Source organism: Phalacrocorax carbo, chromosome 3 (genome assembly GCF_963921805.1).
Source record: "Phalacrocorax carbo chromosome 3, bPhaCar2.1, whole genome shotgun sequence".
Taxonomy (NCBI): Eukaryota; Metazoa; Chordata; class Aves; order Suliformes; family Phalacrocoracidae; genus Phalacrocorax; species Phalacrocorax carbo.
Window position 1 is genome coordinate 42,865,158 of NC_087515.1, and position 18,004 is coordinate 42,883,161.

Genomic DNA, 18,004 nt, shown 5'->3' on the forward strand with positions numbered 1-18,004 from the left:
ATCCATTCTACAAATAGTAAAATGGAGTACAGAATTTAAATCCATCTGGGAAAACAAAGGAGAATAGCAAAGATCACAAGTGAGACCCTTCCATTATCCTAAAATGCTATAGAAAATACAGAAGAGCTCACCGTGTGATTGTGAATCCAAATGAGCATTGGTTTGTCATGACAAATTATTGATTTCCTTCCTCTGGATAAAAGAAAATCCCTATTCAAACAGAAGGGAAGTTGTAACTTGGAGCCTGATCCAAAGCTCATTTAAATCAACAGAAGTGCTATAAATGAATGACTGATGTTGAAAAAAAAAATCAAACATGAGGGAAAGGTAAAACATTAGAAATGGCACAGTAGAGAAGGAAAACATCTTTGCAGCCTCATTAAGGGACTATGTCAATAGAATTCAGCTTTTAGATGCCTGTTTTAAGCATAGACAGTTATTAAAAACACGTTTGTATGTTATTTCTTAAAGCCAAGTTTTTTGTTTTCATCAATATTCAGCAACACCTCTCCTCACATCTCCCAGTATTAAAGCAGTTTCCAGGTGACTTGGGGCCCATGAGACTCTTGGGTCAGTAATACTGCTAATGACTGCTTGACCGCCAATGGAGGCCCTGCTGGTTTCCATCTATAGCTGTTCCTAGGGATCAGAAACTAGAGGAAAATAAAAACGAAGCAGGGGAAAGGGATTTTCTCTACTTCAAACTCCTGTCTGTGAAAATATGTATAAGCCTTTTGTCCCCCCAAAGGTCTTTTCCCTTGGTTGACATGCCTCTTTCCATTTTGTTGCCAGTCCATAGAAAGAGGAACATAAGGCAATGGAGCAGCCCTCCTGGCCCCCTCAAATCAGCAACACAGGATCCTGTGCACATTCTGAAACTAGGACCACATCACAGGTGTGGGTGAGGAGTGTGACTAAGTCAGTCAGGGCGTATCTTCTGACATGCCTGACTGCAGGCTGAAAGTACCACTCTGCAAGTTGGTGCCACTGAAGAACTACATGGCAGGGACACTGCAACGCTGAGGAGATAGCACCAACTGGCTCTAGCTTATAAACCTCACAGTGTCAAGCTTTGCTGGTTTTGTCCATATGATTGTTGTGGTTTAACCCCAGCTGGAAACTAAGTGCCATACAGCCACTTGCTCACCTCCCCCCATCAGTGGGATGGGGGAAGAGAATTGGAAGGGTAAAAGTGAGAAAACTTGTGGGTTGGGATAAGAACAGTTTAACAACTGAAATATAATAATAACAATAGTAGTAATAACAACAACAACAGACAGAAATAAACCTAAGAAAGACAAGTGACGCAAATGAAAACAATTGCTCACCACCATCTGACCAATGCCCAGACAGTCCCTGAGCAGGGGCCCCCCTCTTAACCTTCTCCCTAGTTTTATTGCTAAGCATGACATCATACAGTACGGAATATCTCTTGTGTCAGTTGGGGTCAGCTGTCCTGGCTGTGTCCTCTCCCAACTCCTAGTGCACCCCCAGCTCGCTCGCTGGTAGGATAGGGTGAGGAGCAGGAAAGGCCTGGACTCTGTGTGAGCACTACTTAGCAGTAACAAAAACATCCCTCTGTTATCACCTCTGTTCCCAACACAAATACAAAACATATGAAGAAAATTAGCTCTACCCTAGCCAAAATAAACACAGTGATGATTTTTAAAAACAAATATTTAAAAAGAGAGATTAGGTTAGGAAAGACTATGTTAAAAAAATCAGATCTGAATAACACCAAGAAAAGAAAACTCAGTTCAAAGAGGCCATTTAAAGAAAAATGGTCATTAGGGTTGATGACTGTAAAAGTTTAAGGCCAGACAGGATCACTGGGATTTCTAGCCTCGTGCTTTATGTAAACTGTAGGGCTTATCTGTACTAATTCTTGCTTCTGGTCCACAGTCCTTTTTCTTCTTAATGTACCAATCTTGAGTTGAAAATCAAGACTGATCTATTACAGACATTGTGGAAATGTTCAAATTATTGCCTGCCATTTGTAAGAAGTTGTAACTCTACCTCTCTTTAAAATACTGGTTGGTCCTGCATTGGCTGTTGAGGCGTTGTTTTTATTATTAAAATAAGGTGAGGTGTTGTTTTATTATTAATTTATCCATGAAAATACTGAACTTTTACTGAATGTTTCCTCCCCAGAGGGTAGCTTTAAGGTTGTGATGATAAAGCCTTCTACATGGCACTCCTTGAGTCTCTTAATGTAAGCCTCATTTTCCATCCCTTCAACCATTCCCATTAAATCTTTTTACTCCTTGAATTGTGACCCATAGCTGCATCAGATATTTTTTCAGCAGAGGTCAGGCCAGTGCTGAACAGATGTTACATCACATTTCTATTCTTATTGGGTACCCAGTGTTTCACCAGCCAAGGATTTCGTTCAGTCCCCTTACCACCGAGTGTCCCTAATGTGCAGCAGAGTAACAGTGCTGACTCGTACACCTCTAATCTCCCACAGGCCCTCTTCAGGACTGCCGCTCTCTGGGACAAGTTATTATATCCTGCATGGTCAACGATTGTTGTCCCTAGATATACGTTACCCTACATTATTGAAATGCACACAATTTACTTGCATGTGGCTTTCCAAACAATCCAGATCACTCAGCACTCCACTGTTTTATATTTTACAATCTCCTTCTTTAACCTACAAACTTTATCAGTAATGAATTTATATTGATGGATTTACATGGATTTAGCAAGATCTTAGAGATAATTTCTTGGCCCCAGTCCTCTGGAACTTCTCCAGAAACAAATCAGCTTCAGCAATGATTCCCATTTTGCAACTATTTTTAAGAACCTAGCATTTATATCAGTTTTTAGTCTGTTTCATAAAGACCATTTTGATTTTGTATCAAGTTTATCTACTGACATGTCCTGCAATATCAAGGGTCTCCCAGACACAAGCAATGTTGTAGAAATGATGGATAAAAAAAACTGCTTTTTTTTTTCCAACTACATTAGTTGGTCCAGTAAAAAAGACTAATGTTCCCCATAAATTTTGGCTCACCTAACAGAAGGCAAATAAACAACGCTACTAGTTTTACCAGTCAAAACTAAACAGTGTTTAAAGTGTGATATAAAATTAGTTTAACAATTCCAGATCCCAAATGGATTGCTAGCTACTTCTTTAAACAATCACTAAACTACTATGATTATTTTACAACAAGTAGTTGGCATTCAGTATGAGGTTAACAAAGTACTAACATTTACGGGAGGCGTTTCTTTCCCTGGGGACTGCAGAGGGTGCTTCCATGCCAAAAGAGACTAGTATGTCAGAGAAATTGTAAGAACTCATTTCCTCGCTGTGAAGTCAACTGAGTCCTAAGTACAAGATTTAAATTGCTTTCACCTTTAATTGTTTACCCTAGCAGATGCACTAGCAGTAGCATTCTGAAGAGCTGGAAACAGAATATTGCAGTAAACAAATTTCACATGTTGTGAGAGAGTAAAACACATGAGCATCCTTTTACACAAGTCTGAATCTCCCTTAAACCTATCTTTCTGAAGCTGTGAAGTGAGCATATAACCATGCTTTAAGTGGACCCTGGAGCAGGCCTAAAGATAATCCCTATGTTTAGAGCAACAGAAATGGGACTAAAAAGGCATGAAAGGAGATTTCATAAAGAAAGAATGTGGTGCATGTTAAAAAGCCCACAGCTGAAAAAGTGAAACAGTATTTTTTTACAATCTTGTTTAGAAGTTACTAGGACAAGGTATGAACAGACCTAATTTAAGAAAAGCAAAAACTAGAGCCTTATATTCTCAGTATATCAAGAACACCAGAGAACCTGTGCAATTGAATGTACCGTATGAAAAGAATAGAGTGAAGTGCTATCAGGAACTGCCATGGCAGTTCAGTGGACCAACTCCCAGCTTTGAGTTGGCCCACTTCAGCTACAGGGTAAAAGTAACTTCAGAAAGATTCCAGAATGAGCACTCTAAAGGAATGTCTATTTATTAGCCTTGCTGTGGATCACCTTATGACAGTGTGTAACAGCAAGCTTTAAATTGTTTTGTTTTGATACTGAGTGGCACAGGTATGAAGAAAGCAAAGCAGAAACCACAGTAAATGAGTTCTGAGAGGGCACAGCTACCATTGCCCCTCTTTGGGCTGATTGCCATATCAGCCATGACTGTCTTAAACAGGGTTTTCATAAAACATATCTGGGCCATTTGAGCACAATGGTGAAAAGATGGATGTACAAGTAACTGTAGCAAACCGATGAAGCCAAGCAAAACCAGCGTTTCTGTGTGGAGGTTGTAGATTAAAGAGCTTGGTATACAGCTACCTTGGATGATTTCAGGATCATTTGCCCTATTTAAAAATACTTGACTGAACATTTTCATTGCTTTATACTATTATTTATATTTATGCTTTATTAGTGTTACAAATGTATTAACAATGGCGGCATTATTTACAGGCACATGGCTCCTGATCTGCCATATCTGTTAAATGCTGTTAGTAAAGAAAGAAGACTACAGCAGGCACCACTTTGTATCCAAGATATGTGAACCTAGGAAGGTTGGCAGTTACCAGGCACAGGAATTAAGATCTAAGATGAAATATTTCATGCCATCACTGTGTGGGACTGCAGGGACTTCTCAAGCTTAAAGGACACTTGAAGACTGGAAGCTTAGTCCAGTTTCTAGTTACTTAGCCTTAAAGTTGCAGGCACAATCCTCTCAACACACATTTAACTACAAGTGTTACACTGCCAAGTGTCAGAGTGAACAGGAACGGTATGTACTAATTTAGTGACATGATAATGCAAATAGTAAAGAATAGTATAACAATTGGTTTTCAGTGTCCATTGACTGGAGGCCAGCTGGGCCAAGCAAAGAGGATGGATGGGACAAGGAAAGGTGTAATTTCCTCCTTAAGTTGTTTTGGTTTCCTTCCATTTATTACCTCCAGACATAAGGAACATCAGAAGGGTGTCGCAAATACAGATTTGTCACTCCAATCTTCAAAAAGGGCAAGAAGGAGGACCTGAGAAACCATAGGCCAGTCAGCCTCACCTCCATCCCTGGAAAGGTGCTAGAGCAGTTCATCCTGGAGGTCATCTCCAGGCATGTAGAAGAAAAGAAGGTTATCAGAAATAGTCAACATGGATTCACCAAGGGAAGATCATGCTTGACCAACCTGATAGCCTTCTATGGTGGCGTGACTGGCTGGGTCAATGAAGGGAGAGCAGTGGATGTTGTCTATCTTGACTTCCGTAAGGCATTCGACACTGTCTCCCATATCCTCCTCACAGGCAAGCTAAGGAGGTGTGGGTTGGATGAGTGGACAGTGAGGTGGATAGAGAACTGGCTTAACAATGCAACTCAGAGGGTCATGATCAATGGAGCAGAGTCTGGATGGAGGCCTGTCACTAATGGTGTTCCCCAGGGGTCTGCGCTGGGTCCAGTCCTGTTTAATATATTCATCAATGACCTATATAAAGGGACAGAGTGTAACCTCAGCAAGTTTGCTGATGACACCAAGCTGGGAGGAGTGGCTGATACACCAGAAGGCTGTGCTGCTATCCAACGAGACCTGGACAGGCTGGAGAGCTGGGCCAAGGGGAACCTGATGAAAATCAACAAGAGCAAGTGCAAAGTCTTGCACCTGGGGAGGAACAACCCCATGCACCAGTACAGGCTGGGGGCTGAACTACTGGAAAGTGGCTCTATTGAGAAGGACGTGGGAGTGCTGATGGACAGCAGGTTGACCATGAGCCAGCAATGTGCCTTTGTGGCCAAGAAGGCCAACGGTATCCTGGGATGCATTAAAAGGAGTGTGGCCAGTAGATTGAGAGAGGTTATTCTCCCCCTCTACTCTGCCCTAGTGAGACCACATCTGGAGTACTGTGTCCAGTTCCAGGCTCCCAGTTCAAGAAAGACAGGGAACTACTGGAGAGAGTCCAGTGGAGAGCTACAAAGATGATCAGGGGACTGTAGTATCTCCCTTATGAGGAAAGGCTGAGAGACCTGGGTTTGTTCAGTCTGGAGAAGAGGAGACTGAGGGGGCATCTTGTCAATGCTTATAAATATCTGAAGGGTGGGTGTCAAGAGGATGGGACTAGACTCTTTTCGGTGGTGCCCAATGACAGGACAAGGGGCAATGGGCTCAAGTTGGAACACAGTTCTACCTGAATATAAGGACAAACTTCTTTCCTGTGAGGGTGACAGAGCAGTGGAACAGGCTGCCCAGAGAGGTTGTGGGGTCTCCTTCTCTGGAAATATTCAGAACCCACATGGACGTGTTCCTGTGCACCCTGCTGTAGGTGTACCTGCGCAAGCAGCGGGGTTGGACAAGACAATCTGCAGAGGTCCCTTCAAAGCCCTACCATTCTGTGATTCTGTGATATGGCCAACTACACCAAATTGTTGTGAATACAACCTTGTGTATCCTGCCAACTATACCGAACTGACAGGAATATGACTTGTTACACAGCTTTGGTTAGCAATTTAAGACCTATGAATATTTTTGAGATAGATCACAGTATTAGATTGTATAATTCTTAACAGCATCAGCCAATTTAATACAGCAATTTGACAGAATTTTTTACAATCAACATACCAGCTTAGTTAAAGATTCAGGAGTAGCAAGGTTCACTCTATTACTTACATAGAAGAAGTGCACAAAGGAACAGTGAGATATACTTGAGTTAGAATGATTCAGAGGGATTGTGGATGCAGGGGATAAGGAGGACCCCTCTTCTGAGTCCTACTGAAGTTCAGAACAGACCCCCTTGCTTTCTAAACTCCTTTCAGAGATAAGTCTAGGTGCAGCTACATCCAATCTTAGTCTCAGACTTGGTCAACAGTTTATGTGAATACAGATTTTTCATATATATATATATATATGTAGTCAAATTGCACACACACACAAACATCCCCTCCAAGGTTAACCTGTGAATAAAATTTCCCTTTCTGTGAGTTTCATAAATTACTCACTTTTGTGTGCTGGCATTCATCAGTGCACGGCTGGTGAAGCTCACAAAATCAGACCTTTGAGTCCTCGCGAAATCATCATCAGACAATCCTTCAATCCTCATGAAATCTACCCTGAGAGGCATCCCAGCCCAGGGAGAGATACAGGGTCACACAGCCCACTACAGTCCCGATTGAGATGATTGGCTTTGGTCAATATTTGACATTCTGGCCACAATTCCGATACACAAGTCAGTCAGCAGATAGCCCAGGTGTGAACAGAGGCTGCCTGATGCCCAAGTCATTATGGCCAAGATAACACCACAACAGGGCCCATCATGGGATCTCAGAGTGGCCTGGGGGGCTGCACCACCACAAGGGGCTGGTAAGCAACATGGTGTCTGATAGTCAGAAGGTGAAAACTGTTGATATAAACAGTGAAAGTAATCTCCCATGCTTACTTTACAAAATTGCACAGTGAAATAGACTGAGAAAAATGGCTTAAATATAAAAGTTCACAAGCCAGAAAACATAAAGTCCTTGTAAGAAGAGAGTGTTTAACTGAGCATTTGAATATGTTTAAGTTTAGGCCCATGCTTAAAGCCTCATGTATTTCACTGGGACTACATCATGTACGTGTCTGTTTGCTAAATGGGAACATGATTACCCATGTGCTGAAGTCGTTTCCGGAATCTGACTCTTAGCCACTGCTTAATAGCCACATAGACAAATGTTCAGCTTAGGCAGCCATGGCAGAGAGGTACTAAAAGTAATGAAAATATGTGGTTCGTTATATTAAAAGGATAAGCTTGTCACATTTACCACGCTTGTTAGGGTTCTATGCTACTGAGATCTTTGCTGAAGACCGAATCTGTCTGGGAAAGAGGTCTGGGCAAATAATATTAAACAATTAGAATTACTCAGTGGAATCAGTTTGGAGCAGATGGTCTTAGTGACATTTTAGAAGAAAACAATGTATGAAAGAAAGCTTATAAGCAAGACCTGGAAATACTAGTGTTAAAAAAAAATTCAAAACCAAAACCCAACAGCAGCAGACTTAAGGAAAAAGGGCAAAAGAAAGTCAAGGTAAAAAGAGGTCTGTGAACCATGGGAATGACTGGATGTCCTGGTTTCAGCTGGGATAGAGTTAATTTTCTTCATAGTAGTTAGCATTGGGCTGTGTTGTTGATTTGTGCTGGAAACAGTGGTGATAGTGTGGAGAAGTTTTAGTTGTTGCTAAGTGGTGTTTACACTGGTCAAGGACTTTTTCAGCTCCCCATGCTCTGCCAGGTGCACAACAAGCTGGGAGGGCGCACAGCTGGGACAACTGACCCGAACTGACCAAAGGGATAGTCCACACTGTACGACATCATGCTCAGTATTAAAGCTGGGAAAAGAAGGAAGGGGGGGCCGATCAGAGTTATGGCATTTGTCTTCCCAAGTAACCGTTACACATGATGGAGCCCTGCTTCCCTGGAGATGGCTGAACACCATAGCCCATGGGCAGGAGTGAATTAATTCCTTGTTTTGCTTTGCTTCCATGCGCAGCTTTTGCTTTACCTATTATCCTATTGTCTATACCTCAACCCATGAGTTTCCTCACTTCTACTCTTCCGATTCTCTCCCCCACTCCACCAGGGGGGAGTGAGCAAGTGGCTGCATGGTGCTTGCTTGCTGACTGGGGCTAAACTACAACACTGGGCAAAGGAGAATGGCTAGATAGGTGGAAATAAGGACAAAGATCATGCATCAGAAGAAAGACTGAAAACAGAGCTCAAAAGGGAACATCAAAAGATCCAGCAAGATGGTCTCTAAGAAATCCACCCACACGGGTGATAAAACTTTCATGAATTGCTAACAAATCTAACTGTTTGCATCAGGAAGCTCCCAGCTGCATCCCAAATGAATTACAGAAAGGCTTAGGGAAGGTGGAGAAGACAGAATAGTAATTGCAGTTTGTTGAACTTTCTAAGCCCTTATAATTGTTCATCTCTCTGATAAAAAGAAATGGGCGACAACATACAGGTGTGGCACAACTAATAGTGAGCTCTTCAACTTTGGTATAGCACTAATTGTGAATGTTTGGCTGGAACATGGGACAAAACAGCTGTCCACTAACAATGCAGTTTATTACAATGAGGAAAATAAACATTTCAATACTTCATTATATAAATATCCTTTTTATGGCATTTACAAAATTTCTGTATTTTCTATTTCATATTAAAGCCTTGGAGCCCATTGAAAAGTAGAGTCAAAGATAGGAAAAAAAAATCTCCACCATATCTGCTGGGCTCCTTCGGTCACTTTTCTTGTAATTCAGCTGCCAAGTACTGTCAGAGTTAAATAGCTTGGTACATGACTGAGGTGAATTTGTCTGTGCTCTTTCTTGTACCAATTTTACAGGCCTGTGGTTCACCCCCCTCCCTGGAAAAGGCTGCAGACCAGCAGTTTTTCCTTCATGTTATCACAAATGAAGAAAAGTCTTAATTTTCACTATTAAAAAAAAAAAAAGAAAACCACTAAAATAGCTTAAAGTATCATGCTAGAATAAGAATTTTATGTTAATAGCTATTTACCTCTGGTTAAGGCTCATTTCCTTCAGGATCTCTGCATAGCTACCTTTAGATTTTGTCACATTCAGCTCTCATTCCCAGGCCCTGCCTAAAAACCTTTCCCTTTGCAACCAGTGACCTTCTCACACTCCTGGTATGGAGGTGCTGGAGCTGGGATGCTAGCACAGGGTAGAAACCGGGGCACAAAGCTCAGAGGATGCTGCAGACAGTCTTCTGCAGATATTGGCTTGGGCATTGGGAGGGTCAGAGCATGCCACATCCTGACATGGTGGCACTGAGTGCAGCTGCCACCACCCACCAGCCCAACCTTCTGTCACCAATCATGCCTCAAAGAGCTGTTTGCTAGAGGCCACAGCTGGTGCAGAGGAGACACATTAGCAACGGGAAAGGCATAGGGAGAAATGAAAACTTAAATTTTCCCCTCCATCTCACATGCACCTTGTATAATGATTACTAAGGCCATTCGCACAATGAAACCTCATTCCAGTCTGATGTTTAGAAGAGCTGGGCTGTAGACAACAACAATAAACCTCTTTGTAAAGAAAAATGGAGGATTTTCTAACAGGCAGGCCATACAAAGCCTACTGAAATTCGGTGGGAGATTGATGACAAAGCCTATCTCTTCTTTGAAATTCTCCCCTGGCAGAAATAAATTTGTCTAGATTTTTGGCATGAAAACAAACACATCTATTCCTACACCTTCTTTTCTGTAGTGCTGTCCTTTCCCAAATCATTATGAAGTGTATATACACATATTGTCACAGTAAGCAGTATCATGGCTTCCTAAATAATTCACCAAAAAGCCACTGTACCTTCATAATTGAAAAATAAAAGTCAAATGTGACAGTGTAAGAAAAAAAGGAAAAAATATAAGCAAATAAATCATTAGGAAAAACACATCACTGCTCTCATATCATCATTCTCTTCATAAAGAAATGCATTACCTGTTATTACTTTTGCTGTGAGATAACTATAATACTTATTACAAAAACATGTGCAGTGATCTTCTCAAGAGCTCATTTCTAAACCACTGCAAAAACCTGGTGTTTGACTACATCTTAATTTTACTTGTAGAAAATAAAGAAGCTGTGAGGAGCAGGTGAGAGTTTAAGTCTTCAGTAAACATCTTGGTATGGCAAGATTGAAGTTTAGCTTATTTGGGGGTTTGATTTGGGTCTGATTTTGGTTTTGTTTTTACTTTGCTACACAGATATATTTTAAGGAGTGAGAACATATTTTCCATCAGAACTACCATGCTGGCTTCAAGGGACGGGTGGGGGGGATGGGGACGTATGGACATGCAGAGGGCAGGCCTTCAAGATACTTCTCAATATTTGTTAGCTCTTTGCAACCCTTACCTCTAATGGGAGCAGAGCTGCATCAGCACCCAAAGAGAGAACTTGGGATTCAGCAAATTTTCCATTTGAATTTCACTTCAGAGCAGAAAGTACAACAATACTGAAGAAAGGAGAGGCTGACACTTCATTTGAAACCAAGAGTTTCAAATTTAAGACAAAGGAATTTATATGGAAAAGGAAACAAAAGGTCTGGGCTTTACCACAGGTTTGCCTTTGTACATATATCTCACCTAATATATATGATAGGACACCGGTCTTGGCAGAGCCACAGACCATTATTTTAAAAACATCAAAAAGAAAAAGCATCTGGCTCCCCAAACATGAGTTGCTGTTTTGCCCAAAGGTTTGTTTTAGAAGGTTCTTTTAGCCATATCCTGGTCAGGTTGCTCTCAGGAGCCATCCCTTTGAATCATGGTGATACCTTACATGAGTAAATTAAGCAGCAGGATCACCAACATCAGGAAGAACATCAGAAGACAAAATCAGTCTCAGTGGGAAAGGTGTTGATTCAATCTCCTTATGGAGACATATAATACAGAAAAGCCCAAATAATTTTGGCTATTAAAGGGTCACAGTAATGCATTATAGATATTGAATAACTCTTTGTGTTACTAGGAAATACAAAAATGAAAAGAAATATGAAAACCAGAAAAAATTAACACTGGAAAAGGGAAAGAAAACCCTGCAGTGTTCTATTTGCTATGCAACAATCACGGATCTTACCAAATCATGCCATTGTATCTTTGTATAGACTCCTCTGTGTGATTATTGATGAAATGTGGGACAAAGTACACCCTATAATCAATTGATATAGGCTGCAGAACATTAAGCACTGAATAAAGGATTTTTTTTTTTTAATAAGGAACAGATGGTCACCTTATTCAAGCAGCTGTTGAGGGGGAAAAAATGATTCAGTATCAGGCATCAAAGGCTAAAAATGGTCAGATTCAGATCCACTCCCTCCTGCTAAGTAGTGGTATCATCATTCAGCCACTAACTGGTGTAAGAGAGGAGAAAAGAAGTGAGGCAAGAGGGCTCCTCCTGTTCAGCTCTGCCCGCTGCTCTCAGTGAGATACGAGCCATACCTACAAATCAAAGCTGGTGCTAAGCAAAAGATCTAACTATGCCTCAAGACATTTTTGATGTCCAAGTTCAATGCCAATAAGTGGAATTGCCAAAGAGTACAGTAAAGGAGTAAACATCTTAAAACCTTTACTTACTTCAGATTTACTTATTTCAGGAGATTATATTTTATCACTAGGTGGCATTGCTCTAAATCTTTCAGTGCCTCTCTTCTGAGCTCTTTACTCAGAATGGGTAATATTCTAACAGCTGGTGAAACACGCAGGTTTCACTGAAGTGACGCCAGCCATGCTGTAAAAAATATGTATGCAACACTTCAGTGATTCTATATGGTAAGAGATTTTATTCTAACCTTGTCATCAACTTTTCTGTTTGCTACTATAGAAATGAACATAGTCCATAACCAGATGTTCAATTACTCCATCCGAAAGCCTCAGCACACTCAGAAGTGTTTATAAAACAAATCCAGCCCCCTCTGTGGCTCCCCCTTTCCAAATTTCCTTCACAAATCTTTTCACCAGGGACAGCACAGTTGGTTACAGCTAATGTTTGTGTGTTGTACAACAGCTGTAAAGCCAGGACTTTTTGACAATTCACTGCACTACTAGGTTTGTTCATTGGCCCATGGAATTTGAGAAAAAAACTTTTAAAATTATTTTAAATTTTTTTTACTTAACCTGTTGAATTGTCTGTGAAAGCCATTAATGAAAAGTGTGACAGCATGAAATAGAGGAGTAAAAAAACATGAACATTTCTATTATCTCCAAACCTGAATAAAGCTTTCTAACAGCATGGAAGTGATACAAGAACTCAAAACTCCATATTGAAACAACCTAAGCAGAATGTGTGTCTAATTCAGTTTTGGAAACTACTGAAATCTCATTCTGACTCTAGTAACTAAACCCTATGTATTGTACCTAAGGCTCATTGAGGTGAGGCTGACTGGCCTGTGGTTTCCCAGGTCCTCCTTCTTGCCCTTTTTGAAGACTGGAGTGACATCCGCTACCCCCAGTCCTTGGGCCCCTCTCCTGTCCTCCATGACCTTTAAGAGATAATGAAGAGGGGCTTAGCAACAGCATCTGCTAGCTCTCTCTCAGCACTCATGGGTGCATCCCATCAGGGCCCATAGAGTTGTGAGGATCTAGTCTGCCTAAATGATCTCTAACCCAATTGTCCTCAACCAAAGGGAAGTCTGTCTTTCTCCAGATTTTCTCTCTCACCTCTGGGCGCTGGGATGCCTGAGGGCCAGCCTTGGCAGTAAAGACTGAAGCAAAGAAGGCATTCAGTAACTCTGCCTTCTCTGCATCCTGCATCATCAGGGCACCCACTTCATTCAGCAGCAGGCCCACAGTTTGTGTCTTTTACTACTGATGTATTTGAAAAGGCCCTTCTTGTTATCCTTGACATCACTCTCCAGATTTAGTTCCAAGTGGGCCTTGGCCTTCCTCATCACATCTCTGCACACCCTGACAATGTTCCTATATTCCTCCCAAGTGGCCAGCCCCTTTTTCCACATACTGTGAACCTCCTTTTTCCATTTGAGTTTCTCTAGAAGCTCTTTGCTCATCCATGCAGGTCTCCTGGCTCCTTTGCTTGATTTCTTCCTCACACAGGTGCACCGATCTTGAGGTTGGAGGAAGTGGTATGTGAACATTGAATAGCTCTCTTGGACCCCCACACCTTCTAGAGCCCTAACCCATGGTATTCTTCCAAGCAGGTCTTTGAAGAGGCCAAGGTTAGCTCTCCTGAAGTCCAGGGTTATAATCCTACTTGTCACCCCACTTCTACCACACAGGATCCTGAACTCTACTACTTCATGGTCACTGCAGCCAAGGCTACCCTCAGCCCTCACAGCCTTAACTAGACCTTCTTTGGTTGTTAGTATAAGGTCCAGCAGCACATCTCACCTTGTTGACTGCTACACCACCTGTGTCAAAAAGGTATCCTCAATGCTCTGCAGGAAACTCCTGGATTGTGTGCACCTCACTGTGTGCTTTTCCAGTAAATGTCAGAGTGGTTGAAGCTCCCCATGAGAACCAGGGCCTGCAATTGTGAGGCTACTTCCAGCTGTCTGTAGAAGGCCTCATCAACTTCCTCTTCCTGATCATTATGACCCGATATGCAATGGTACCATATCTCAAAGAGGGTTTAAAACTTCAAGGAGGCAGAATTTGGCCTGTTCAGAAATGCAATCCTGAAATCCCCTAGCCTGTAATTAATCTAAAGCACAGACATGCATTTCATATTCAGGAATTACTGGATAAGAAATATAGCAAGGTCTTGGAAAAGAGACTAGAGCCTAGAACTCCTCTCTCTTAGCTGAGGACCCCAGCCACCAGCTAAGAAATCGTGATCCTTCCACATCTACATTTTCAAGAGCTAACAAACAAGTGAGGACATTCAACCCCTCACAAGAAATCCCTACATGTTTACTATCTTAACAGCTACAGCCTCAGTTCCATTGCTGGATTTTTTTCTTCCTTTCCAAGACAGACCCTTTAATAAAATGTACTCAATGGCCTGGATGGCACTGCTTTACTGATTTGACAAGCTGATTTGTCAAAAGCCTCTGTTTCAACAAATCAATTTCATTAAGTCAGCAGCAATGACCCTTCCCATTTTCCTGAGCTCGGATAACGCCAAGAAATCAGGACAGCTCTATGACCAACAGTGCTCATGTTCAACAGATTTTATCCTAGGAATGAGGTGACTTGTAACAGTTACATAATTCAGTTTTATACTAAATATATGGCCATTCCAGCTCCTTTTAAACCAGTTCAGGGCAAAGACAGAGTGCTTTTCAGTAGAGAAAATCAAGTCACTCTGAAGAACAAATAGCTATTTTCACTTTCAATACTACAGAGTTAATTTCCAAAAGTGCAAGAATTGTTATAAAACAACCTATACTCCTTATATGCCCTCTCACTCTGATAAACATATGCACAGCCATCTTCCAGCTCTGAGAAGCAAGAGACAGCTTCACAGGAGTGGGTCAAGGAAGCTTTCCCTGGTCTCTGAGCCCATACAGCCTGAGTTTCATTCACTAGGTTCTCCAACAACTGCTTCAGGTCTTTGTAATTGGGCGTGTGTTCAATCAGATTGATAACACTTACTCATCCTTGCAAAGCACTTGAGCTTTTGGAATGAAAGCAGCTTAGTACTAATGGTAACTATTGTCTTTAACCTACAAAGGCCTTGAATACGAACTGGAAAAAAAATAGGGAAAAAGTTTTAGCAGTTTAACCAAATCAGTTTCGAGAAAATCAACAAACCTCCCTTATGCTAGCTCTCAAGAAAATATCTATAGGTCAGTTTCTGAACCATCTAGTGGGAGCAGGAAGAGCTGTGTGCTGAGCTTTCAGCCCGAAGTGCATGGCACAATGCTGGTATGCTGCTTGGCCAAGAGACACCACTGGCATCCTAATGCAACCGTCGTCCTCCTCTCCTTTCTTTCCTGAAACAAATTCACTGAGAGGTACAGCCAGAAAACAGCCCCTCCTTCAGGAAGGGTCCAGGATTATTTTTTGTTTGTTTGTTTTTGTTTTGTTTTTTTCTCTTTTCTGTTTCATCCAATCCAGCAAATGCCAGCCACTGATTAATATCTTATTTCCACTCCTACTACCTTGCAAGTACCATTTCTTCTTGAAATAGCCCAGTGCAGATGGACCAATGTCATTCATTTGTATGTACTTTGAAAAAAATCACACGTTGAATCACCATGGTTAACAGGTGACTATCACAGCTTGAGACTGCTGTATAGACATGGGCTGAGTGTACCCGTTATGCCATTGGGGAATAATTAAGTAGTTCGATAATAATCTTTAAAATGAACAGTGATTGCTATTAATATATTAGTCATCTTAATAAAACTACCCACATATACACGATAGATGCTGCTGCTGACAATAGGATTTAGAAAGGAAAACCTGCGTGATGATAGCATGCCCTCAAAGGGAAGTGAGCTCTGTGGTTCAAATACATTAATTCAGAGACTGAATTCCCTCTCAGGTCTGCCACTCCCAGTGTTCCACTCACCTACAAAATAGGGGTATTTATATAAATTAGGCATATCTAATTTAATCAGGCACCGAGTATTGGAACATTTGCATGAAAGATTATGAGGAAGTGCAAAGCCCCACGTTTGCTCCCTCCAGAAGCAACTGACTGGAGTCTACAGAGACTCTAACTTTTGGCAGAGGAACGAGCATTTCCTTCTCAAGAACAGACCATTGTTAGTCTTTTATCCCTCACCCTCCCTGTCTGCCTGTTTAAGGTCTGGCATTTCTTTGCTTAGGAAGTTATTTCATTCATTTCTGTAGCATCTCTCATGACAGCCTCAACAGGGCTGAGCACTGAAATGAAAGGTCACGAGGAAATCAAAGCAGGAGTGGGCTGTGAGCTGGCCCTCACGACAGCAGGAGAAAGATGGCTTTGTGGCTACAGGCATATGGGCTTATTGCAGTTTTCCTGACCTTCAAGGATTTGGCTAAGATGTCAGATCTGAATTTCTTTAATGAATGCACAAAATAAAGTCAGGCAAATGCTAGAAGGGGGAAAGCCTTCTGGAAAGAAGTTATAATTATAACATCATAGGAACTACTCACACACATCTACAGGAAAATGTGTCTTAAAATCAGTATTTGCTGCAAGGTTAAAGTGAAAGAGCATTTGAGATTGAAATATTTATTAGCTATCTTTCTGCTTAGAGTCATTGGTAATTATTACTACCTAACACTTCTGACAAAAGCAAGGTCTCTCTTTAGTCAAGAATTTGATGAGTTGCACTGAGGAATATCTGGAATAACGTGAAAAATTCTGGTCACTTGGATTCAAGAAAGATTGAAACTGCTGCAGGTATTTTCAAACAAACAAACAACAAAAAAACCAAACCAATGAGGACAGTTATAGGAACCAAGAGTCAGCCCAAAGGCTGCAAAGTTCAGACGGGTTTTTTCAACCAAAGGAACAGAACAGAAGGGATACAGCTGCTCTGAAAATCACAGTTACAGAATCATGGAAAACACATCTAGGGGAAAGCACTGACAAGGAAGGGACAGTTAAGACCAGGTATAGTATTGTTATAAGAACAAATCAGTATTAATAATCCATACTGAAGCATGATTACACTGAAAATTAAAAGATTAAGCATTAAAAGAAGAGCATTAAAGGAATGAAGTCTTATAGCTGGGAAATAGGTTTTAAAATATAGCTTGCTAAACTTATGAAAAAGGCTGTAATGTGATACATTCAGCAGGAAGGCATTGGAATTGCTAACCCGGTAGAACACTCTCAGTTCTTTGTACCAATACTTCTTTTAAAATAAAATAAAAAGGCAGGGCTTATATAAGAAAATTATTTTCAAGAAACATACACATGAAATAGTCTGCATAGAAGTTTCATTTCCCCTTGGGGGTTTGCAAAAAATTTGTTCCACTTTGGTTTTTCCCATCACAATTTCCCTATTACAATCTGCTGTGACTACACAGTGAAAAAGGCTAAGACTAAGCAGTTTATCAAAGGGTGACAGATTTCTGAAAAGTCTATCAGCAGGGCTTGGCAGCTAATGGATAAGTTACAAGCCCATGATAGATAATAACTAAGTTCTGTAGGCTAAGCAAATGCTAAACACGGCGGCTGAATTTTTTTGAACTACAGAAACTCCAAATCAGGGAGTTTTTGACACAGTGTTCTACCTCTTTGCTCCTAAGGCATGTTCTGTAGTACATACCCCTCTGGCAGGATAGCACCTGTACCTTCTGTAGTGAACTTAACCAGTTCTGACTAGAGTAGATCAAAGATGACCAAGGGCAAAAATCCCCAAATATATGGTGAGTACATCATGACCTGACATTCTCTACAAAACAGTACAGGAGACCTAAGTGCTCCTAAGTGAGACCTTGATCTGAATATCACGGTTCAGGTCCTTGTTGTACCTGAAGGGCCTCACTGGGAAGGGATGGAAGTCTCAGAGCCTCCCTGAAGAAGAAACTGAGCTGCAGCTCCCCTTCTGAGCTGCCCTGCACAACACTACCTGGATCAGTTAGTGCAGGAGGAACCACGTGC